Consider the following 22141-nt stretch of genomic DNA (forward strand, 5'->3'; position numbering starts at 1 on the left):
CTTCCTGACCCAGGAATCAAACCTGCTATCTCTTATGCCTCCTGCATTGGTAGGCGGGTTCTTTACACTAGCGCCACCTAGGAGGCCCTTTAAAGGGGGACTTTGGTTTTAATTGTTAGAAGTGCAGTTCACATTTTCCTCTTAGGTGTCAGCACATATTGTAAAGAACCTGCCTGCAATACAGGAGACCCAGGTTCAATTCCTGGGTTGAGAAGATCCCCTGCAGAAGACAGTGGCTACCCACTCCAGTATTCTTGCCTGGAGAAGTCAATGGACAGAGGAGCCCAGTGGGCTACAGTCCATGGGTCTCAAAGAGTTGGACTGACTGACTAGCACTTACTTGCTTACTTGGTTTTAATTGTTAGAAGGACAGTGCACATTCTCCTCTTAGGTGCCAGCACATGTAACATTTCCCTTTGTGCAAGACTGAGACAAAACTGAGCTGAAAGAGGAAGCTTGCAGGATCCTTTTTTGGAGTGGAATGGGGGTGGGTGAGGGGTGATGAACAGAGATCTCTCAGGAATGAGAAGAAAGAGGGGTCCAGGGGAGAGGGAATTCCAGGGGGAAGGACCTCTGGAAAAAAGGCACAAAGAGGCCTGTGGGCTCATGGGGACAGGCCAAAGAAACGTGGGAAATATGGCCAACAGTGAGGTTGTCAGAGCCCCCAAGCTCTGTCCCTGAGAGAAGGGGAGCCTCTGGAGAGTCGGAGACAGGCCAGGCAGATCTGCAGGTGTAGGAACTGGGTAACCGAGACTCATCACTTTGCAGGCAGTAATGGGCTGAATGGGCCTCCCCAGGCTTCATCTCAAATCACTATGAGTTTGTGTCTGCTCTCCACAAGTCTGGAAGCCTCAGAGGAGGAGGAAAATAGGCTATTTTTTAGTCTGGATTCACATCCAGTATTTGCAGAAAACTTGAGAGAAGTCCAGGGATGATGAGCTGGGGCCACCTGACCGTAGGCAGAGGAAAGAGTGTGGGCTCTGGGTTCATGGACAAAAATGTAACCTTGGCCAGTTTTCCCATCTATAAGGTGAGGATGATAAAAGTACCTTCAGAATAGGTGATTGTAAAGATTGACATACTTGACTTACTGTAAATGCTCCATAAATGTCCTTTCAGCTCTCCCATGGGCTTCCCCTTGGTCTTCTTACCCTCAGCCACCACCTTGTACCTGTGGATTATCTGTCTCCATTCTTAACCCAAGTGCTCCCTTTCTTTTCACCCCCTGATCCCACTTTCCTACTGATCAGTAATGTGCCTTTGAATTTCTTTACTTCTGATTCTCCTTGGAAATAGCCAGAAGATCACATGTAGCTGATAAATGGCAGAATTTGGTCTTGCATTCAAGTCTGACTGATTCTCAGTTCGTGGACTTTAATATTACACCATGCTCCTTGGGCCTGTGCTCCTCACTCAGTGGCTGTGAGCAATCAAGTGTCTTGTCCAAGGCCTCACAGCCGTCAGTGGCAGGGCTGAGATCCAAACCCAGATCTGCCTGGCTTCAAACCCGGGGATTCCCCCTTACCTGCATCTCCCATAGGCCATTAAGTAATGGAGCATCTCACTTCAGTGTTTCTGTTTTAAAATAAAAATAGTTAATTTATTTGGCTGCATTAGGTCTTAGCTGCAGCATGCGGGATTTTCGATCTTTGTTGTGGCATGCAAGATCTACTTCCCTGATCAGGGATTGAACCCAGGCCCCTGCATTGGGAGTCAGAGTCTTAGCCACTGGACCACAAGGAAAGTTCCATACTAGAGCATTTCATTAGCAACTCTCCCACAGGAATTCTACGAGGTCATCCAGAAGGAGTCACACCCAGGTTGTAGGGATTTCCCTTCTCCAGAGGATCCTCCTGACCCAGGGATTGAACCCAAGTCTCTTATGTCTCCTGCATTGGCAAGTGGGTTCTTTACCACTAGTGCCACCTGGAAAGTCCATAATGACATATATCCAGCTATTATAGTATGTAGAGTTATTTTCATGGCTTTAAAAATACTCTGTGCTCTACATTTTCATCTCTTGCCGCTAACCCCTGGCGGCCATTGATTTTTTAACTGTCTGCACACTTTTGCCTTTTTCCAGAATGTCACATAGTTGCATTCATACATTGTGTAGCCTTTTCAGGTTGAATTCTTTCCCCTAGTAGTACACATTTAAGTTTCCTCGTGGCTTTTCATGGCTTGGTAGCTCATTTCTTTTTAGCAATGAATAATAATATTCCATTATCTGGATATTCCAGTTTATTTATCTATTCATCTACTGAATGACATCTTCAGTGTGGCTTCCAAGTTAATTATTAATAAAGCTTCTATAAATATTTGTATGCAGGTTTTTGTGTGGACACAGTTTTTTTGCCTCCTTTGGATAAATACCAAGGAGCACACTTGCTGGATTGTATGTTAAAAGTATGTTTAGTTTTGTTAAAAAAACAAACCAAAACTGCCAAACTCTCTTCCAAAGTGGTTGTACCATTCATTTTGCATCCCTGTAAACGTAAGCATGCATGCTAAGTTGTGTCAGACTCTTTGCAACCCTTATGGACTGTTGCCCACCAGGCTCCTCTGTCCATGGGATTTTCCAGGCAAGAATACTGGAGTGAGTTGCCAATTCCTCCTCCAAGCAACCTTCCTGACTTGGGGGTTGAACCTGCATCTCCTGCATCTCCTGCATTGGCAGGTGGTTTCTTTAACATTGGCCACCTAGGAAGCCCCATTCTGCATTCCCACCAGCAGTGAATGAGAGCTCCCACTGCTTCACGTTTTCACCGGCATTTGGTGGTGTCACTCTTCTGGATGTTGGCCATTCTAATAAGTGTGTAATGGTAGCTACTTATTATTCACAATAAATATAGTTCTGCTTACTATATAAAATTTAGAAAATACAAAAAGTGTTAAGAAGAAAATAAGAATAAACTATAATGCCAATACCAGAAGGTAATGACCATGGTAAGTATTTGATGAATATACCTCCAGCTTTTTCTGCACATGTGTGCACACACACACACACACACACACATACACAGACACATACAGACACATGCACACCTTTCTTCTTAAACCAAAAGTGTGATCAGACACAGTAGCTTACCTCTAGCAGATACTGTTGGTTGTCTACTCAACACACACACCCTTCTTCCTTGTTCAAAGAACTTAAAGATATTTAATATTTATTTGTCTGTTTATTTTTATTTTGGCTACACCAGATCTTAGTTGCAGCATGAGGGATCTAGTTCCCTGGCCAGGGATCAAACCTGGGCACCATGTGTGGCGAGCGCAGAGTCTAAGCCACCGGGCCACTGGGGAAGTCCCTCAATTTTGTTTTTAGGTAGTAATGGGGTTGCCTTAATTTTAGAGAAGGTTCAGACTGTCCAGGGAAAGGAATTATGACGGATCTGGGCCACTCATGTTCATCTTATCCCCTTTCTATTAATAGATTGTATAGGTGCACTGTCCAATTTGGTTACCATTGCCCACATGTGTTTTTTTTTCCACATGTGGTTTTAAAATTCAACTAATTAAAATGAAATAATATTTAACAGTGGAAAATTCTGAAAGAGATGGGAATACCAGACCACCTGACCTGCCTCTTGAGAAACCTGTATGTAGGTCAGGAAGCAACAGTTAGAACTAGACATGGAACAACAGACTGGTTCCAAATAGGAAAAGGAGAATATCAAGGCTGTATATTGTCACCCTGCTTATTTAACTTATATGCAGAGTACATCATGAGGAACGCTGGGCTGGAGGAAGCACAAGCTGGAATCAAGATTGCTGGGAGAAATATCAATAACCTCAGATATGCAGATGACACCACCCTTATGGCAGAAAGTGAAGAAGAACTAAAGAGCCTCTTGATGAAAGTGAAAGAGGACAGTGAAAAAGTTGGCTTAAAGCTCAACATTCAGAAAACTAAGATCATGGCATCCGTTTCTATCACTTCATGGCAAATAGATGGGGAAAGAGTGGCTGAATTTATTTTTCTGGGCTCCAAAATCACTGCAGATGGTGATTGCAGCCATGAAATTAAAAGATGCTTACTCCTTGGAAGGAAAGTTATGACCAACCTAGACAGCATATTGAAAAGCAGACATTACTTTGTCCACAAAGGTCCGTCTAGTCAAGGTTATGGTTTTTCCAGTGGTCATGTATGGATGTGAGAGTTGGGCTATAAAGAAAGCTGAGAGCCGAAGAATTGATGCTTTTGAACTGTGATGTTGGAGAAGACTCTTGAGAGTTCCTTGGACTGCAAGGAGATCCAACCAGTCCATCCTAAAGGAGATCAGTCCTGGGTGTTCATTGGAAGGACTGATGCTGAAGCTGATACTCCAATAGTTTGTCCACCTGATGTGAAGGGCTGACTCATTTGAAAAGACCCTGATGCTGGGAAAGATTGAGGGCAGGAGGAGAAGGGGATGACAGAGGATGGGATGGTTGGATGGCATCATCGACTCAATGGACATGGTTTTGGGTGGACTCTGGGAGCTCGTGATGGACAGGGAGGCCTGGCGTGCTGCGGTTCATGGGGTCACAGAGAGTTGGACACAACTGAGCAACTAAACTGAACTGAACTGAATATTTAACATATATGATTGTGGCTATAGCATTGGGCAGCACAGATGCCGAACATCACTGGAGGTGTGCATGTGGCCCACTTCTGGCCAGGAAACATGAGTGGTGAGTTTGCTGCCTCACCTTTCCTGGATGGAAAGACAGCATCACTGAGATGAAGCTTCCATCTCTGCTTCTTCCCACCTAAGATGCTGCTGTGAGCATCTAATGCCTGGAGCTGCCACCTTGCAACAAAGTGACAAGTTCAAGGACAAGAAAACAACTTGTGTGGTGTGGAGGTAGAATCGGATGAAAAGAGCTAAAAGCTACTTTTCTTTTTAAAAAAACTTGTGGTTTAAATATGCATAATATTTACCCTCTTATTATTATTCCCTGCTAGCTCACACAGTAAAGAATCTGCCTGCAGTACGGAAGACCTGGGTTCAATCCCTGGCTTGGGAAGATCCCCTGGAGAAGGAAATGGCAATCCACTCCAGTACTCTTGCCTGGAGAATTCTATGGACAGAGGAGCCTGGCAAGCTACAGTCCATCGGGTTGCAGAGTCCGACACGATTGAGCAACTAAAACACACATGTACCCTCTTAACCGTTTTAAGTATCCAGTTAAGTAGTGATAAGTACATTCTGGTCATTGTGCAGCCTGTCTCTAGAATGCTTCATCTTTGGAAAAGGAAACTCTGTGCCCATTAAACAACAACTCCCCATCCCCCCACCAGCTCCTGACAGCCACCATTCTATGATTTTAGACTACTTTTTTTTTTTTTTTTGGTTTTAGACTACTTTATGTACCTCATGTGGGAGAAGGAAATGGCAACCCACTCCAGTGTTATTGCCTGGAGAATTCCGTGGACAGAGGAGCCTGGTGGGCTTCCGTCTAAGGGGTCGCACAGAGTCGGACCTGACTGATGCGATTTAGCATGCATGCATGCATTGGAGAAGGAAATGGAAACCCCCTCCAGTGTTCTTGCCTGGAGAATCCCAAGGACAGAGGAGCCGGGTGGGCTGCCATCTATGGGGTCACACAGAGTCGGACACGACTGAAGTGACTTAGCAGCAGCATATACCTCATGTAAGTGAAATCATATAGTTCTTATCTTTTTGTGACTGACTGACTTCACTTAGCATAATGTCATCAGGGTTCATCCATGTTATAGCTCGTATCAGAATTTCCTTCCTTTTACAGGCTAAATAATATGCCATCGTAATTTTATACTATATTTTATTTATCCATTCATCCATCCATGGACACCTGGGTTGCTTCTACCTTTTGACTATCATGAACAATGCTGCCAAGAACATGGAGTGTGCAAATACTGCTTTGGGACCCTGCTTTTAGTTCTTTTGGGTGAATATCTAGAAGTGAAATTGCTGGATTAATTGTATGTTAATTCTATTTTTAATTTTTTGAGGAACTCAATGCTGAGTTCCACACCAAGTGCACTGTTTTACATTTCCACCAACACAGCATAAGGATCCAATTTCTCTATATCTTTGCCAACACTTGTTATAGCCCTTAATTTATGGTTTGATTTGTATTTTGCTAATGATTGATTTTGAGCATCTTTTGAGCATCTTTTCACATGTCTGTTGGTCATTTATATACCCTTTTTAAGGAAATATCAAGCCTTTGCCTAGTTTTTAATTGAGTTATTTGTTTTTTATTGTCGAGTTGTAGGAATTCTTTAGTTCTGAACATTAACCCCTTATCAGATATATGATTTGCAAATATTTTCTGTAGGTTTTATTTTTCATTCTGTTGATTGCCTAAGAGACTGTTTCTTGATGACCACCAAGGGACATTAAAAGTTTTCCTGATGGATATACATATCCTACTCTCTCCCTCATTATATTTTCTGGAGCATTCCTACATATCATTTGATGCTCTTCAAAAAGTATTTTCAATGGCAACTTTACATTCCCTGTTACTGACATATCAATAATTAAGTTTATCTATCCATTCCCCTAATGTTGGACATAATAAGTGAGTGAAGTGAAGTGAACATTGGACATAATAAGTGTAAATGAAGCTGGGATTAACACGCTTATATCTAAATCTTTAGGAGCATCTTTCAATATTTTCTTGGAATTGATTCCTAGAAGTGGCATGAGCTGACTCAAATGGTTCTTAGTCATCTTGTTAATTTTCCTTACAATTTGTGCCAATTTCATCCCATCTGCAGTTCTCTTCTCTCCTTTCTTGCCAACACCGAGTATTATGCTTTAAAATCTGCTAATTTTAAGGTGAATGGTGATAATATTTGCTTTTAAGTACCTGTGTTGTGCCAGAGGATGAGAAACAAGACAAAACCCTGTCCTGGGACATCGATTCTAGTTCTAGTTCTGTCATCAGGCTTCCACAACGTCCTCCTGGTTCTGAAATTTTAAACATCATCGTTTTTTTTTTTTTTTTTTCATTTTCTACCGTTTATGGTGACTGACAGTTGGAAAAGCAGTTTCCCTCCCATTCTCTGGGTGAATTCTCACGGCAACCTTGCAGGAGGCATGTAGAGAAACAAGGTCCAGAAGGTGAACAAACTTGCCCAAGGTCGTATAGCCAGTTAAGTGCCTGAGGAGGAAGCATTACTGGCCAACTTCTGTCTGGCTTTCTTCAGAAAACATCAAGATGTGAATTTAAAAGACATTAGCTTGATTCCCAGCCCTTAGAGCCTCTTTCAGATCCCAGCGTCTCAGCCATACTGAAGCTGGGCGCTTAGCCAAGCGAGCACTATCAAGTATGTCTCAGGTGCTTGGCCTCTGTCCAAACCCAGCATCTTGTTTCTTCCTGAAAGGGGCGCTGGGATGCCACCTCTTCTCATTCTCATAGATCATTCTCTTTGCACTCTTTTTTTTCCCATTGACATGACATTGTGTTAATTTCAGGTGTGCAATGTGACGATTCCATATTTGTATATATGTGTTGCAAAATGATCACCACAGTAAGCCCAGTTAACATCTGTCACCACACAGTCACAACAATTTTTTTCTTGTGATGAGAACTTTCCAGACCCAGTTTCCTCGCTTCTTTCAAATGTGCAATACAGAATTACTAACTCTAGTCACTGTGCTATACATTACATCACCATTGCATTCATTTCATAATTGGAAATTTGTACCTTTTAACCCCCTTCACCTACCTCACCAACCCTCACCCCCTGCCTCAGGCAACCACCAATCTGTTCTCTATATCCATGAGCTTGGTTTTTGTTTTGTTGCTTATTTGTTTTAGAATCCACACGGAAGTAAGGTTATATGGTATTTATTTTTTTCTGCTTGACTTATTTCACTTACCTTCTCCCTCTTTTTACACCATCCCTTTCCAACCCTCTTCCCTAATTGGTATGAAATTTCCAAGAAGACTAATCTGTAACTGGCAGGACTCCTTACACTGCAACTATTGTTTGCCAGGAGGAAGCCATGACCCTCAGTCAATAAAAGAGAGAAAAAGAGTCACCATTTTTTTGAGCACCTACTAAGTGTCAAGCACTGTTCCGTTCTGTATGTCCATTATCCTCACAATAAACCTGAGCAGTGGCATTAATAGCCCCGTTTTTCAGATGAGGAAACAGTGCCAGAGAGATAATGTGACTTGTACTGGGACACTCAGCTATCTGGTGGAGGTGGAACCGGGATTCAAACCCAAGGTTATTTGGACCGCACAGTCATGCTTGTCATTTTTCATATCTCATAGTTGTGCTAGCCATTATGGTAGCTGCTACCCACTCCTGGACATATAAACTTAAATTAATTCAAGTTGAATAAATAAAATTCAATTCCTTAGTAGTACTGGGCACATCTCACTCAATAGCCATACATGGCTGGTGGCTGTATTGGACACCATCAAATATAGAATTTTTCCACCACTGTGGAAAGATCTGTTGGATAGCACTGCTCTAGAATGTCAAGAAAAGAAAGGAAATTTGGTGATTTTTACTCTTGCAATGCAGAGCCAGCCATCTGCCATTTGTCAACCCTGTATGGAGTCTATCAGAAGTTATCTTCCCTGGGTGAGATCAAAATAAAATTATTCATGGGTTTCTGGGCTGTGTTTTGTCTTTCTCCTGGTTTGGGAGGAGACTGCAAGCTGGCTACACTCATTTCCGCCTGGGACAGGTGCCCACAGATCTGTGTCCTCATACCCCTTCTGCCCCCAACCCCTAGGTACCCAGTGCCCTCCTCTGTCACAGGGGATTCATGATGCTCCTGGCCATTAAAATGAGATGTCTTCACAGGACAAATCAGATGGGGACTGAGCAAAGTTTCACAACACACTGGGCTTCGTTCCAGCTTGGTGGCCACTGGGTGCATGGAGACTGCTGGGGAGAGTGACGGTGTCTCTGAGTGACAGTGAGGAGGAGGACTGATGGACATCTTTGGTAGAGAGATGTATGGTTATAACTGGATTTTTTCTTGCCTAAGAATAGAAGGAGAAGGGGGCAACAGAGGATGAGATGGCTGGATGGCATCACTGAGTCAATGGACATGAGTTTGAGCAAACTCTGGGAGATGGTGAAGGACAGGGAAGCCTGGTGTGCTGCAGTCCACGGGGTTGCAAAGAGTCAGACACAACTGAGAAACTGAACAACAACAGAATCCCTATCTTATATTCAAGGAATTCTCATTTTGTAAATGAAGGCAGTCTTCTCCCACCATAGAAGCCAAAAGCCAGATATTTGCCTTTATAGTTTCCACTGCAGGTATGAGATGGGCCTGTGAGTCAGACTCAACCAATCAGAGCTTGGGTTACAAAGATGCTGAGACTGCCAGCAAACCTCATGCGCAGGGTAGATGAGAATGATGTTGAGATAGTGCCCATGGCCAGATATCTGTGGTGAAAGTTGGGTACCTAATGTCCTCACCAGACTGACTCCATAGTATATGGTGTCACATGGCCTGATCTTGTCATTCCTGCCCACTTCTAGAAGTTTCCTGATGAGTTTTGAACTCTTGTGTTTTTTTTTAAATTATTTTTATTTATTTGTTTATTTGTTCTGGGTTTTAGTCATGACATGTGAACTCATAGCTGTGGCATGTGGGATCTAGTTCCCTGACCAGGGATTGAACCTGTGCCTCCTGCTTGGGGAGTGCGGGGTGTTGGCTACAGGACTGTGAGGGAAGTCCTTGAACTTCTTATTTAATGAATTGTGTTTCTGCTTTTCATCAGCCAGAGTTGGTTACTATTGCTTAAAATGAACTGACACAATGGCGTTCACTGGAATTAGACCAGATTGTTTCTAGACTGGAGTCTGCTCTGGGAGGGGGGTGTTGCTGGAGCGGAGGGGTCTCTGCTTTGGTCCACATGATATCTCCACATCAGGACCCACTCGTCCTGGCCCCGCTGGCCTCTTGCCCTGCTGTTGTATTTTCATCCTCTCTCTTCTCCCTCAAACGTACCAAGTCTCCAGAACTGGGCGCTTGGGAGCCCTGCTCTGACTTGTAATGACTTCTTCCATGCCATGAGTCCTCTCCCCAGGACTTTAGAATTCAGAACATCCTTTCCCTATTTTTCTGCTGAAGCAACTCTTTCTTGAGCAATAATTGTCTCAAAGTCTAAGTTGGGTGGAAAAGGGGTCACAGTGTGAAAGCAAATGGAAACATACTAAGTAATATATCAAACTAGTACCCCACCATACTAGGGTGAATAACCATCCTGGTTTGCCCAGCTGAGAGTTTTCCTGGGAGATGGGACTTTTCCCCCCCATGCTGTGTGGTTTATGGGATCTTAGTTCACTGACATGGGATTGAACCCACATCCTTGGCAGCGAAAGCTCAGAATCCCAACCACTTGACTGGCAGGGAATTCTCCTGGAGATGGGACTTTTGACTGATAGCAAACAGGAAAAGTTCTGTGCAAACAAGGATGAGGTGATCACCCTACACTTTAGTACTATTATTACTAATCCTGTTTTTCTACACAGTTTTATACAGCTTGATAAGGACAGAAGCAAGACCAGGCTCTCATCAATAGGACCTTACCAAAGTTTTTTTCTTTCTGATAAGTGAAAAAAAATCTCAATGTTATTTCAATTTTCATTTCCTTTAGTATGAGTGAGTGGAGCATCTTTTTATATTTGAAAGCCATGTTTTCTATACCCTTTCTCTGAACTAGCTGTTTATACTCCTTATGTACCTGGTTTTTTTAAATTATAAATATAAACATGTAGTATTGATTGATTTTTTTTCCTCCTTGACTCCTGCTTATATGACAGTAAGAAATAAAAAATGTATCAGCCCACAATGTGAATAGAAGAGGAGGCAGACATTAGTGGTCCAGAAATTTTGGCAGACCTTCGGCAGACAGAGACAGAGGGGAAGTACTGACTTTAACAGGAGGAGGAAGTTATGATCTAACGTCTGCAGTGAATAATATTGATAACTGAAAGGTGAGCCCAGAATACTTTCTTAGAAGAAATGGATGCTAAAGTTGAGGAAATCTCCTGGAGAGTAGAACAAAAAAAGCCAAAAAGAGGGATGAAAGAGAAAAACAATGAGAAAATTAGCTCAGTCCATTAAACACAATTTCTAACAGAAGTTCAAAACACAATTTCTAAAGAAGTTTAAGACATATAGAAAAAAATAGCAGTAGCTACAAAGAAAACAAATGAAAAAGTGTGGAAGAAATAAAACATAAACCCACATTATTGGGTTCAGCAGAAACAGTGTTTGTAGTTATAGCGTAAACATGATTCATTGACTTAGCTATATTGAATAATGCTGGGTAGGCACGTAGGGTGGGTTAACATGTGAAGGGAAGTAAGTAAGGACCCAAAGGATGATTCAGAGTTAGGTATCTTAGTTGGGGCCAGCTAACTGCTCTAACAAAAATTCTCCTTGTCTCAGTAGCAGAATCCAGTAAAAGTTTATTTTCTTGTCTAGTGTGGGCAGCTGTCTACTAAGAGATGTCTCATTGATCCAGATTCCTCCTATTCTGCAACTCAGCCATCTCCTAGAGCCTTGGAGTCCTTCACTTTCAAGCCCTTTGAAGTCCTTCACTTTAAAGCTGAGGAAGGATGAACAATGACACGAGAGGTTTTTTATGGGTTAGGCCTGAGAATGGCGCACATCACATTCATTTGACCAGAACTTGGTCTGAGAGACAGGCAAGGTTGGGAAATGTTGTCTAATTGTGTGTTTAGGAGCCAGAAAATAATGTGAGGGGAGCAAGTAGCAATATTTGCCACACTAAACAAAGGTAAGATGTAGGGTGGGGAAGAACATCCCAGGTACTCAGAGCTTCCCAGGTGGCACTAGTGGTAAAGAATCCATTTGCCAATGCAAGAGACGTCTGAGACAAGGGTTTGATCCCTGGGTCAGGAAAGATACCCTAGAGTAGGAAATGGCAACCTTTTCCAGAATTCTTGTTTGGAAAGTTCCATGAGCAGAGGAGCCTGGAAGACCACAGTCCATGGGGTGACAAAGAGTTGGACACGACTGAGCATGTATGGACCCCGCATATTTATCGAGCACCTACTACGGACCAAGCATGGTAGATACAACAGCATGTGGCAGTGGGTAACAGCAGGTTGAGTTCCTGGGGGAGGGGGTATGGAACCTGGCCTTAGAGGCAAATGTGGCTAGAACAGAGTTTTACTGATTCTGTAGGAAGTAGTAAGGGCTTTGGACTTGATTTTGAAAGAAGTGGAAGTCCATTAAATGGTATTGAGCATAATGTGCCCCAATCTGCTTTATGTTTTAAAATGATCACTTTGGCCACCTTGTGGAAAATAGATTGGGAGGTCAGGGCTGGACACAGGAGTAGAAGTAGAGCTTAACTATGCCAGGCAGGCTGGAGATGAGGGCAACGCCTGGCCTGATGTGATGGCACTGGGGATCGAGAAAGGTGGATAGGAGAAATATTTGAGAGGCACTGGTTCAGACGATAAAGAATCTGCATGCAATGCAGGAGACCCAGGTTTGATCCCTGGGTCAGGAAGATCCCCTGGAGAAGGGAATGGCAACCCACTCCAGAGTTTGCCTGGAGAACTGCCTGGAGAATTCCACGGACAGAGGCGCTTGGCTGGCCACAGTCCACGGGGTCACCGAGTCGGACACGACTGAGCGACTAACACATGCACATACACAGTCTAAATAAGAGACATGGTGACTGACTTAATGGGGTGGGAGGGGCATGTGAAGGAGAAAGAAGGGACAGGAACGATTGCTAAATTTTTGGTTGAGTGGTCTGTTGGACTCTAAATGGGAGTTTGAGACATGAAAGCACTTTAGAAAAGGTCAAAGGGCGCAGCAAAGCCAGTGCGTTACATTTTACAGACGGAGAAACTGAGGCACGAGATACTAACAGGCGGAGTCAGACCGTGTGTCGCTCGTCTCACACCCCCTTAGATGGGTGAAAGGACCGAAGGGTCTTGGGTACCTACTAAGCACCAGTATCTAGCCGGGTCCGGCCCCTCCCTGCCCTGCCTGACAGACTGTCAATGACCGTCATTCGCCTCTCAATAAAGTTATTGAAATTGACATTGGTTGCTAAGGAAGTAGGTCGCCGAGCCGGTTGCTAAGGAAGTGAGCGGCCTCGTTCTCTCCCCATCCGGGGCAGCGGGGAACGGCTGAGCCAACGGCTAAGCCCACGGCTCGCCGCCGCCCCCGCCGCCGCCCGCTTTCAGCTCGGGCTGCAGGTGAGTCGGGGTGGAGCCGCAGGGCCGCTGGGCAGGGCCGATCTTCCCGCCGCTTGGGATCTTCCCCTGAAGGCCCGCGGCGGCACCACCGACAGGCTTTGCTGCTCCGGCAGCTGGAGCATCTTCTGCTCTGCCTCCTGGGCATCTTCAGGCAGTCCGGACGGCCTCGTTCCCTTCTCCCCCAAGCGGGAGTGCGGCCCGACCCCAGGCCCGGCCGCGAGGCGTGGAAGTCAGAGGCCGAGCTCTGGGGAGAAGCGGGAGGGAGAGGGGAAGCGGTAAGGGAGGTGGGGAAGCGAAAGCTTGGGGTCCGAATCTTGGCGCTGCCCCTGGCTCACTGTGTGACCTTGGGCAAGTCCCTTTCCCTCTTGGCCTCAGTTGACCTGTTTGCCCAGTGGGGTCCTAACACTTGCTTCTCGGAGTGTTTAAGATATTGAGCCGTGTATGCTGGAAGTTCCCTCAGTGGGGAGGAGAAGGGCCAAGAGCCCAACTTAAGTGTCTGGATTTGAGACTATGCATCTCCACTTAGTAATGGTGTGGCCTTCGGCAAATTAATCTCTGAACCTTCTTTTCTTATCTGTAAAATGCGTTAATGAACTGCAGTGGGAATCCAGTAAGACGGGTATGTCAAGTAGCTTGGCACATAGTAAGTGCTCAACAAGCTGTTAGGAGGCATATGGGGTGGTTTTGGTAAGGCTTCCTGGAGGGGTTGATTTTGAGACTGATAGAGTTTAGGTGTGTAGTGCACCAGCTCATATGGATGTTCCTCCCTTGTTGATATCCCCCCTCAGTTTTATTTCATTCTGCTAAGAGCAAGGGAGGTGGTGTGGATTTCTGCAAAATAGTCCTGGTGGGGGAAACCCTGGGGTCAAGTCCTTGTTGATAGTTGAGGTTATGGTTTTATTTTTTTACTTAGGTCTTGTTGACTCTTCCAGAAGACAAAGAGTTATGTTTCTGTCTTTTGAGAAGTGCTTGAAACAGTAATAGCTATTTCCAAGTGTGATTGGCCTTTAAACAACACAGGTTTGAACTGTGTGGATGCATTTTTTTTAAAATGAAGTTATGTACTTCACCTTTATGTATAAAGAACTTGAGCATCCATGGATTTTGGTATCCACCGGGGCTTCTGCAACCAATTTCCCGCAAATATTGAGGGTCAGCTGTATATGATTAAGAAGCACTTTTCAGGTATATTATCTCATTTAATCTTCACATAGACTTTGCCAGGTAGGTGGTGATGTCATCTCCATTTCGAAGATGAGGAAACTGAGGCTAAGAAAAGTGAATGACTTGCCTAAGAATTTTATACCTATTAAGTGATGGAGCTGGACACATTTCCAGGTAAATCCTGTATTTTCTTCTCCGTACCCTGATATCTTTGTTTTCTCAGTGGTAGCCGTTACAAAGCCATAGGGTATTCTTTCGTTCCTTCTGACTGCTGTGGCTAGAGGCTTTTCTTCCACTGACAAGGAAACAAGATCTTACATAAAGCTTCAGTTAAATAGATACCATCCGAAGTGTGAATTTCAGAAAAGAGTTGGAATGTTTAAAGGGGTTTCTCTGTCCTCCTGACCCGTCCTCTTTAAAATGAGAGGAGTAAGCTAATGGGTCCTTTTAGTGCTATTGTGCAATTCTGATTGCATGCTAGTGGTTTAAAGGCATGGAATGAAGCTGCCTGGGTTCAAATCTTGGCTCTGCTGCTTCTAAGTTGTGTGCCACTGAGTGATCTACTTTACCTCTTTGTGCTACAGTTTCAGCATCTGGAAAAGTAGAGTAATAATAGTATCCACCATCCATGGCTGTTGTGCGGATTTATGTATGCCTAATACATGTTAAGTGCCTGGCAGTTTTGGTAAACATTAGCTATTGTTATTTAGGCTTAACATAGCCTAAATAACCTGAATTATGCTTTATATTTTAATGATGGTTAGTGAATGAGTAAATTAAAGCATGTGCTGATGATACTAGGTCTTGTCAGCTTCACAGGGTCACTGAATTCAAGAAACAGTACCTATCACTGCTACTGCTACTGCTAAGTCACTTCAGTCGTGTCCGACTCTGTGCAACCCCATAGGCAGCAGCCTACCAGGCTCCCCCGTCCCTGGGATTCTCCAGGCAAGAATACTGGAGGGGGTTGCCATTGCCTTCTCCGGTACCTATCACAGTATGGTATAAATGTCACTGTTACAGGGTTGCCCCAGGAACCTCTAATCCCATGTCAGAATGGGTTGCAAAGAAAAACGAAAGCTGATGGTTGGATGCCAGGTCTGGTTGTCTGACTCCCAGTTCAGTAAATGTTTACCAAATCCCTATTTGCCAAGCACGTGGAGCATGTGGAGATCAGCCCCAACTCCACATTTCTTCAAGGACCTCGGAGCTTAATTTGCATATCGCGAGCATTTGAATTGAATTTGATGTCTTTAAGTGAGTTCATGTCTTGTGTTTTCCCCTCCTTGGTGTAAAGGTGTGGATTCACTTCTCTTGTGTCCTTAGATTTCTGTTGGGTGCCTTGGCTAGAAGTCTTGGCTTGCTCTCTAAGCCCTTTATCCACTGATTTATGGCTCCCTGAGAAAGAACCTTCTGTTCTGCTGGTTAATAATACAGTGCCCTCTTTATGGTGCCTAATGGTTTACAAGAATGCTTAAACATGTCTTCACTCATTTGGTCTATCAGTAACCCTGTTAGGACAGGAAGGTGCAGATTGAGATTCCCATTTTACAGTCGAGGGACCTGAGGTAAGAGAAGCCAGGCTGCTAGCAGGTGGCCCATTTCACATTGACCTCCAGGCCTTCTGACTCCAAGTTCAGTGCTCTTGCCCCTACTGGTTCAGTTTCATTCTCTTGCTGATCACTTGGTGTGTGTCAGGTGCAGTTCTAGCCTGGAGCTCTAATGGTGGAGAGGTAGATGGGGTCCTTGCTCTCATGCAGCTTGCATTCTAATGGCAGCAGCAGAAAAAGAAACCAGTAAATGGACAAGGTCGTTTGGATGGAAATAAGTACTCTGAAAACAATAAAACAGTGTTGGAGAGTAACTTCTCCATGGGGGTGCTTCAACTTAAACTGGGTGGTCCAAGAAGGTTACTCTAACATAATGACATTTTTGCTGAGATTTGTGGCCAGAAAGGGGCCAGCCATTTGAAAATGTGGCAGAAGAGCAGGGATAAAGTCTCTGAGGTGGGAATAGGCTTAGTAAATTCTGGGAACCAAAAGAAGACTCAGAGTGGCTGGAGCAAGTGGGTGTGTGGGGGATGGGTGGGGATGAGGCTTCAGGTCATGCAGGGCCTGTAGCCCAGAGCATGGAGGTGGGCTTTTATTCCAGAAGCAATGGGAAAGCATTGAAGGCTTTAAGAAGGCAGTGACATAATCTGTTTTGTCTTTTCTAAAAAGTCACTTTGGTGTCTGTGGCCAGTGAATTTTAAGAGGTATAAGAATGACAGCCTGGACAGTTGTTCGGAGGCCAAGTGAGAGGTGATGGTGGCTTTCTAGGGTGTTGGCAGTAGAGATGGTATAAGAAGATAGACTGGGGATGTGTCATGGAGGTGAAACCAGCGGGATGGTAGTTGAAGGCAAGGAATCATAGATGATTCCTGGGTTTTGGGCCTGAGCAGTTTGGTAGATGTTGGTGGTGCCATCTGCCTTGAAAATTATAAGACAGCTTTTTTTGTAAGGTGCCCTGTGTGGAAGAATTAGCTCTGGTTCCCTGTGAACTCTTGGAGGAGAGACACAAGGTATAAACATCACACTTCGAGCCTCTGGGGAGGAGATCCTACAGGATAGACACCCAGGTGTGTCTGTTTGAAGCCTCCCCCAGGACATCAGAAGCCCTACTTTTCTTGAAGCCTGGCTCTTGGCCAGCTTGTGGAGTGGCAGGTGCAGGCTGTGCCAGGGCAGTGCCCATCTGCTTCATTGCTGTTGGCATTGCTGTCCTAACTCAAGATCTTTGCTGATGAAGGTTCCTGGGAGAAGGCTGGCCAACTCTGGGAGACAGAATGGAATCACTTGTGAAGTTCAGTGCCTCAAATGGCCACAGTCTCCCTGCCAAAGTGGTTCTTTCTTGGCCATCGAATGACATTTCTAAAGTTTCAGAGCTTTTGATTTGGGAATCCCTGGAGAAGCTGTTGTGTTCTGCTGGAATTCCTAGAGGATCCTTGAATGAAGTATCTCTTCTGAGCAAGGGAATTTGAGCCTTCTTTTCATTTATGCTAATAACTGCCTCTGTAAATTTAGACTTCACAATGTTGTAGATTCAGCACTGTGAATAGTAAGACTAATAATTCTCCCACCTCCGCTTGTCTAGCTTTGTTTTCAGTTTTGAATGCTCTTTCCTGCACATTCTTGTGTACTAATGTTTAGTTAGTTGAGAATATGTGGCATATGTATTTTACTTAGTTTACAGATGAAGCGTTGAGAGGGCATTCATTTTGGTCAATGATACTAGATACTTGGTAGGTGCAGGGCTAGGTCCTTGTTGGTCCAAGGCTATTCTGTATGATCAAGGCACCCATGTGCCCTGAGAGCTTATTAGAAATGTAGAATTTATGTCTAGATATAGTAAACCAGTCTGCATTTTACCAAGACCCCCTGCCCCCCAGGGTGTTTCCTGGGTACATTAAAGCTGGTGATGCCCTCTTTGGTTATAAGTTGCAAAACTAGGATTTAACCAAACATAATGGTAATAAAAGCACAGGCTTTCCTTGTTTTATTGTGCTTCACGGATATTGCATTTTTTTACAATTTGAAGGTTTGTGGCAACCCTGCATTGTCAGGTGATGGTTAACATTTTTTTGGCAATAAAGTATTTTTAAATTAACAGTTACATTTTAATTAAACAATTGCATTGTTTCTTTAGACATAATACTCTTGCACACTTAATAAACAGTATAGTATAAGCATAACTTTTATATAGTCTGGGATACCATAAAATTTGTGTGACCTGCTTGATTGCAAGATTTGCTTTATTATAGTTGAACAGAGCCAACTGCAGTATCTGCAAGGTATGCCTGTAACTGCAGAGCCAAATCTGCAGTATCTCCAAGGTATGCCTGTAACAGGAATAGCTCAGATTTATTGATCCAAATGCTGTTCTTACTTTACACGCATTGTCTCATTTAGTCCTCATAGCAGCCTGGTAACAGTACTGTTATGAATCCCACTTTCCAGAAGAGGAAAGTAGAGGCACAGAGAAGTCAAATAACTTACCCAGGCCTGCTGACTCCAGGTCCACTGCTCTTTCAGCCACTCACTTGTTCATCTGTTTTTCAGGTGGGCATCACCTCCCTGATGTCTTGTCAAAGGCCTTTCTTTCCTTTTTGTACCCAGGTGACTAACTTCAAATGCTGATGAAAGAAAAGTGACTTCATAGAATGACTGAAGAAATCAGGGGAAAAACCCTTGGTATTTGAATATAATTCTGGATGTCAATTACTTGACTGACAGGCAACAGAGATAATCTGATTTGTGAGATAGGCTACCTCTCCCTCTTCTTAGCTCTAATTCAGGCCTGAAACGAGAAGCAGGTAGGCACTGTGAGCTTGTATTCTGAGTCATTCAGTGCTGAACTGCTTCTTGATTCTGCTGATAACATCTGTACCAGTGAGGAGAAGCTGGCTAAAGTCCTATGCCACCAGCTGACTAATTGCAAAAGACTCCCTTTATTGAGCCTCAGCTCTCCCTGTCTGCTGGGTGGGCTCATGATTTTCCTTTCAATATCCCCTTATCTCCGCAATCTTAGAGTTCTTGATCAAAGCCTGTGCCATCACAGGAAATTCTGGTGTGAAAAGGCAGCGGGATCTGGGTGGAGACATGAGTTGTAAGCACATTCTGCCATTTGGTCTGTTACCCAAGGCTAGTAACTTGGTGTCTCTGGCCCTCACTATCTGTGTAGTCAAAATGGACATGGGGTCGTCTTCTAAGGCCCTCCCAGCGCTGCCTGCAAGACAGCTTTGAGTTGGCTAATCTTTTACTTTTCCTTGGTGACTTGATGCAGTGCTTTCTCCCAGGCCTTCCAGGGTGGGGCTTTGAGAGCTATGTCTTGGCAGTCAGAGATCCTTACCATCAGCTCATCTTATCAGCACAGACATCTGCATTGCTGCTTGGGATGTTCTTGTTTAGGGCTCAGTTAATCTTGGTGACATACTCTGTCTCCTCACTTTGTCACACTGATCGCAGACAGAGAGCTCTTCACACACAGGCACATCTATCTTTAGCATGCTGGTTCATTTAAATCATAGTTTGCTTTAGCATCAGTGATAATTGTAGTGGGTGTGGTTTTATTTTTATAATTTTTGGCAAGATATTTGCAGCAGTTGCATTTTGTCATATTTGAACATAGTGTATAAATGGAAGTGGGTCCAAGTGAAATAAAAATTGTAATAGGTTCTTGGGAGCTGAGACTGGATATGCTGTTACCCATCCTGGGGTCCTTAACATCCCCTTCAGCAGTGGTTTCTGGGAGGACTTGCTTTGAGGCTTTCATGTGTGATATAAATTAAACAGAGGCTGAAGCTCATAGTACTGTCTCCAGCAGCGTAGGGGACTGCAGTAATCATTACTTTATAACACATTTCAATAACCTAAGCAAAGAAGTCTAGCTAGTAAATCATAAAAGATTCCATCCAGGTGAGATAAAACGTCAGCTTGAGTTACTTAAGATAACCGCAAGAAGATAGCTCTTGGTGGAAATAGTTACTGGTTTTGCAAGGTCTGCAATAGCAGGTCAGATTCTAGCTCAAGAAATACATGGTGTTTTTCCCTGCTTATTTCTTCAGTTGTCAGCATTTTTTTAATAGAATTTTTTTTCCCCTGACTATAAAAATAATGAATTTCCACTGAGGAAAAATGAGGAAAATCCTAAGAGGATTAACTTAAGATTCACCCAGAAATAACTTCTATTAAATCATCTTACTGTCCAAAGGAGAATGCACTCCTAAATGTGTTTTGTCTTATGGATACGCAGTTCTTACCTGTTTCCCTAATCATTGTCGTTTAGGCTGATTTCAATACTTAATGCTACGAGTAATGCTACAGTGAACATCTTAAAGATTATCTTTGCATAAACTTGTATTTACGTTTCTGATGATGTTTTTTAAATTAAAATAATTTTTTGTTTGCGCTGGGTTTTCTTTGCTGCTCACAAGCTTTCTCTAGCTGCTGACAGTGGAGGCTCCTCTCTAGCTGCGGTGCTCGGGCCTCTCATGGTGGTGGCGTCTCTCACTGCAGAGCACGGGCTCTAGGCAACGGGCTTCCATACTTGCTCCATGTCACATGGAATCTTCCCGGACCAGGGATCGAACCCACGTCCTCTGCATTGACACGCAGATTCTCAACCACTGTACCACCAGGAAAGTCCAAGTTTGTTGTTTTTTTTTTTAAACGAGGATCATTTTTTAAAGTTTTTATTGAACTTGTTACAGTATTGTTTCTGAATTTTATGTTTTGGTTGTTTGACTTTGAGGCACGTGGGAACTTCGTTCCCCCACCAGGGATTAAACCTGTACCCCTTGCAGTGGAAGGCAAAGTCTTAACCACTGAACCACCAGGGAAGGGAAGTCCCCTTGTTAAAAAAAATGTAATTATAAAGGCAGCCTCCCAAATAATGTTTTTAACAAGATGGTGTCTAAACAGAGTTGAAAAGGCAGACATTAATAGTTTAGTGGGGAAGGATTACCTTTGAAAAGGGTATTCTGATTCAGTTTCAGCTTACTGGTCCACTTGCACATGTCTTTTCAGATAGTTGCTCTCAAAGTGTATTTGGAGACGTTCATTTAACGTTTCATAACCATTTTTTTGTGTTTTCATGTTTAGTAATTATGAACTAAAACATTCCCTAGTGATGTTTTAGGCACTGGTGTTGTTTCTGGCTTTTAATAATCACATACAGTGCTGTGGTGAGCATCTTTGCTTCTCTGCCAGCCTCGTAAGAGAACAATTCTAAATAAATTAGTTTAGGGAAAGTTAGAACTTTATAAAGTTCAAAAGGAAAACTGTACCTTTTCCTTCTTAAGATTTGATTAGTACCCTCTAAAAATATCTTAAAAAAAAAAAGCTTCATGAGATATAATTCACATACCATAAGGTATCTTTTAATAATTTTTGTGAGCCTTTGCTGTCTCCTTAATCTGTTTTTCTTTCTTCTTTTATTTAATTATTTGCCTGCACCAGGTCTTACTTGCAGTACACAGGATCTTTGACCTTCATTGTAGCATGCAGAATTTTTAGTTGTGGCATATGGGATCTAGTTTCCTGACCAGAGATTGATCCTGGGCCCCCTGCATTGAGAGCATGGGGTCTTAGCCACTGGACTACAGTGAAGTCCCTGTTTTTCTTTTTGATACAGAATTCCTTGTGAGTAGGACTCAGACATGAGCCCTTAACATTTAAACCCTTCATTCTCTGAACAGACTATTGGCTGGTGACATTAACCAGAAATACTGTATGTACGTTATCAGTTTTGTGCAGTGGATGAGCAGTGAGAGCAGACATGTCTTTATGGAATCAGGCAGTGAACCATGATATTTTTGATGGACTTTCAGAGAGGAATTTTTAAAATGTAGCCAATTCATTATATTACTGAAACATCCTGTGATTTATGGAATATTCTGTTTGATCAACTTTGGAAACTGTATACTATAAAGGTAGCGTATTTAGGCAGCTTCTCTAACATTAATGTACACACCAGAATCACCAGAGATGTTGATGATGGGACTCTGATTTTGAGGATTTAGATGGGATTAGATTCTAGGGGTTAAACCAGATGGGATGGGGGAAGATTTTAGGTGACACTCAGGTACAACATCCTAAATTCTGTTGAGTGACACTGTGAGAGTTATTCCTTCTGAAACACTTTTGGCTCTTCTGACTATGTCAAGAAGAATATTTGGTTTCAGTCTTTCTTAACATGTGCTAAGTTCCCTTTCTAACCAAGGGAGATCAGTTCTGGGGCCTTAGG

The 22141-nt window shown here is 43.4% G+C and overlaps 1 protein-coding gene across 10 annotated transcripts in view; it reads left to right on the forward strand.

Annotated features, from left to right (window-relative positions):
• The first annotated feature begins 13092 nt into the window (after nucleotides 1-13092).
• KIF3B (kinesin family member 3B) overlaps nucleotides 13093-22141 on the forward strand; it is a 36803-nt gene continuing 27754 nt past the window's right edge. For 8 of the 10 annotated variants that reach the window (XR_011489601.1, XM_070472510.1, XM_020916077.2 and 5 more), the window contains exons 1-2: nucleotides 13093-13198; nucleotides 14413-14536. The gene's annotated coding sequence lies outside the window, so the exon portion shown is untranslated. Of the gene's footprint in view, nucleotides 13199-14412; nucleotides 14537-18306; nucleotides 18457-22141 lie in introns of all 10 variants that reach the window. The other 2 variants (XM_020916075.2, XM_020916078.2) reach the window with 2 other exon arrangements.

This window comes from Odocoileus virginianus, chromosome 9, assembly GCF_023699985.2.
Source record: "Odocoileus virginianus isolate 20LAN1187 ecotype Illinois chromosome 9, Ovbor_1.2, whole genome shotgun sequence".
Lineage (NCBI taxonomy): Eukaryota > Metazoa > Chordata > Mammalia > Artiodactyla > Cervidae > Odocoileus > Odocoileus virginianus.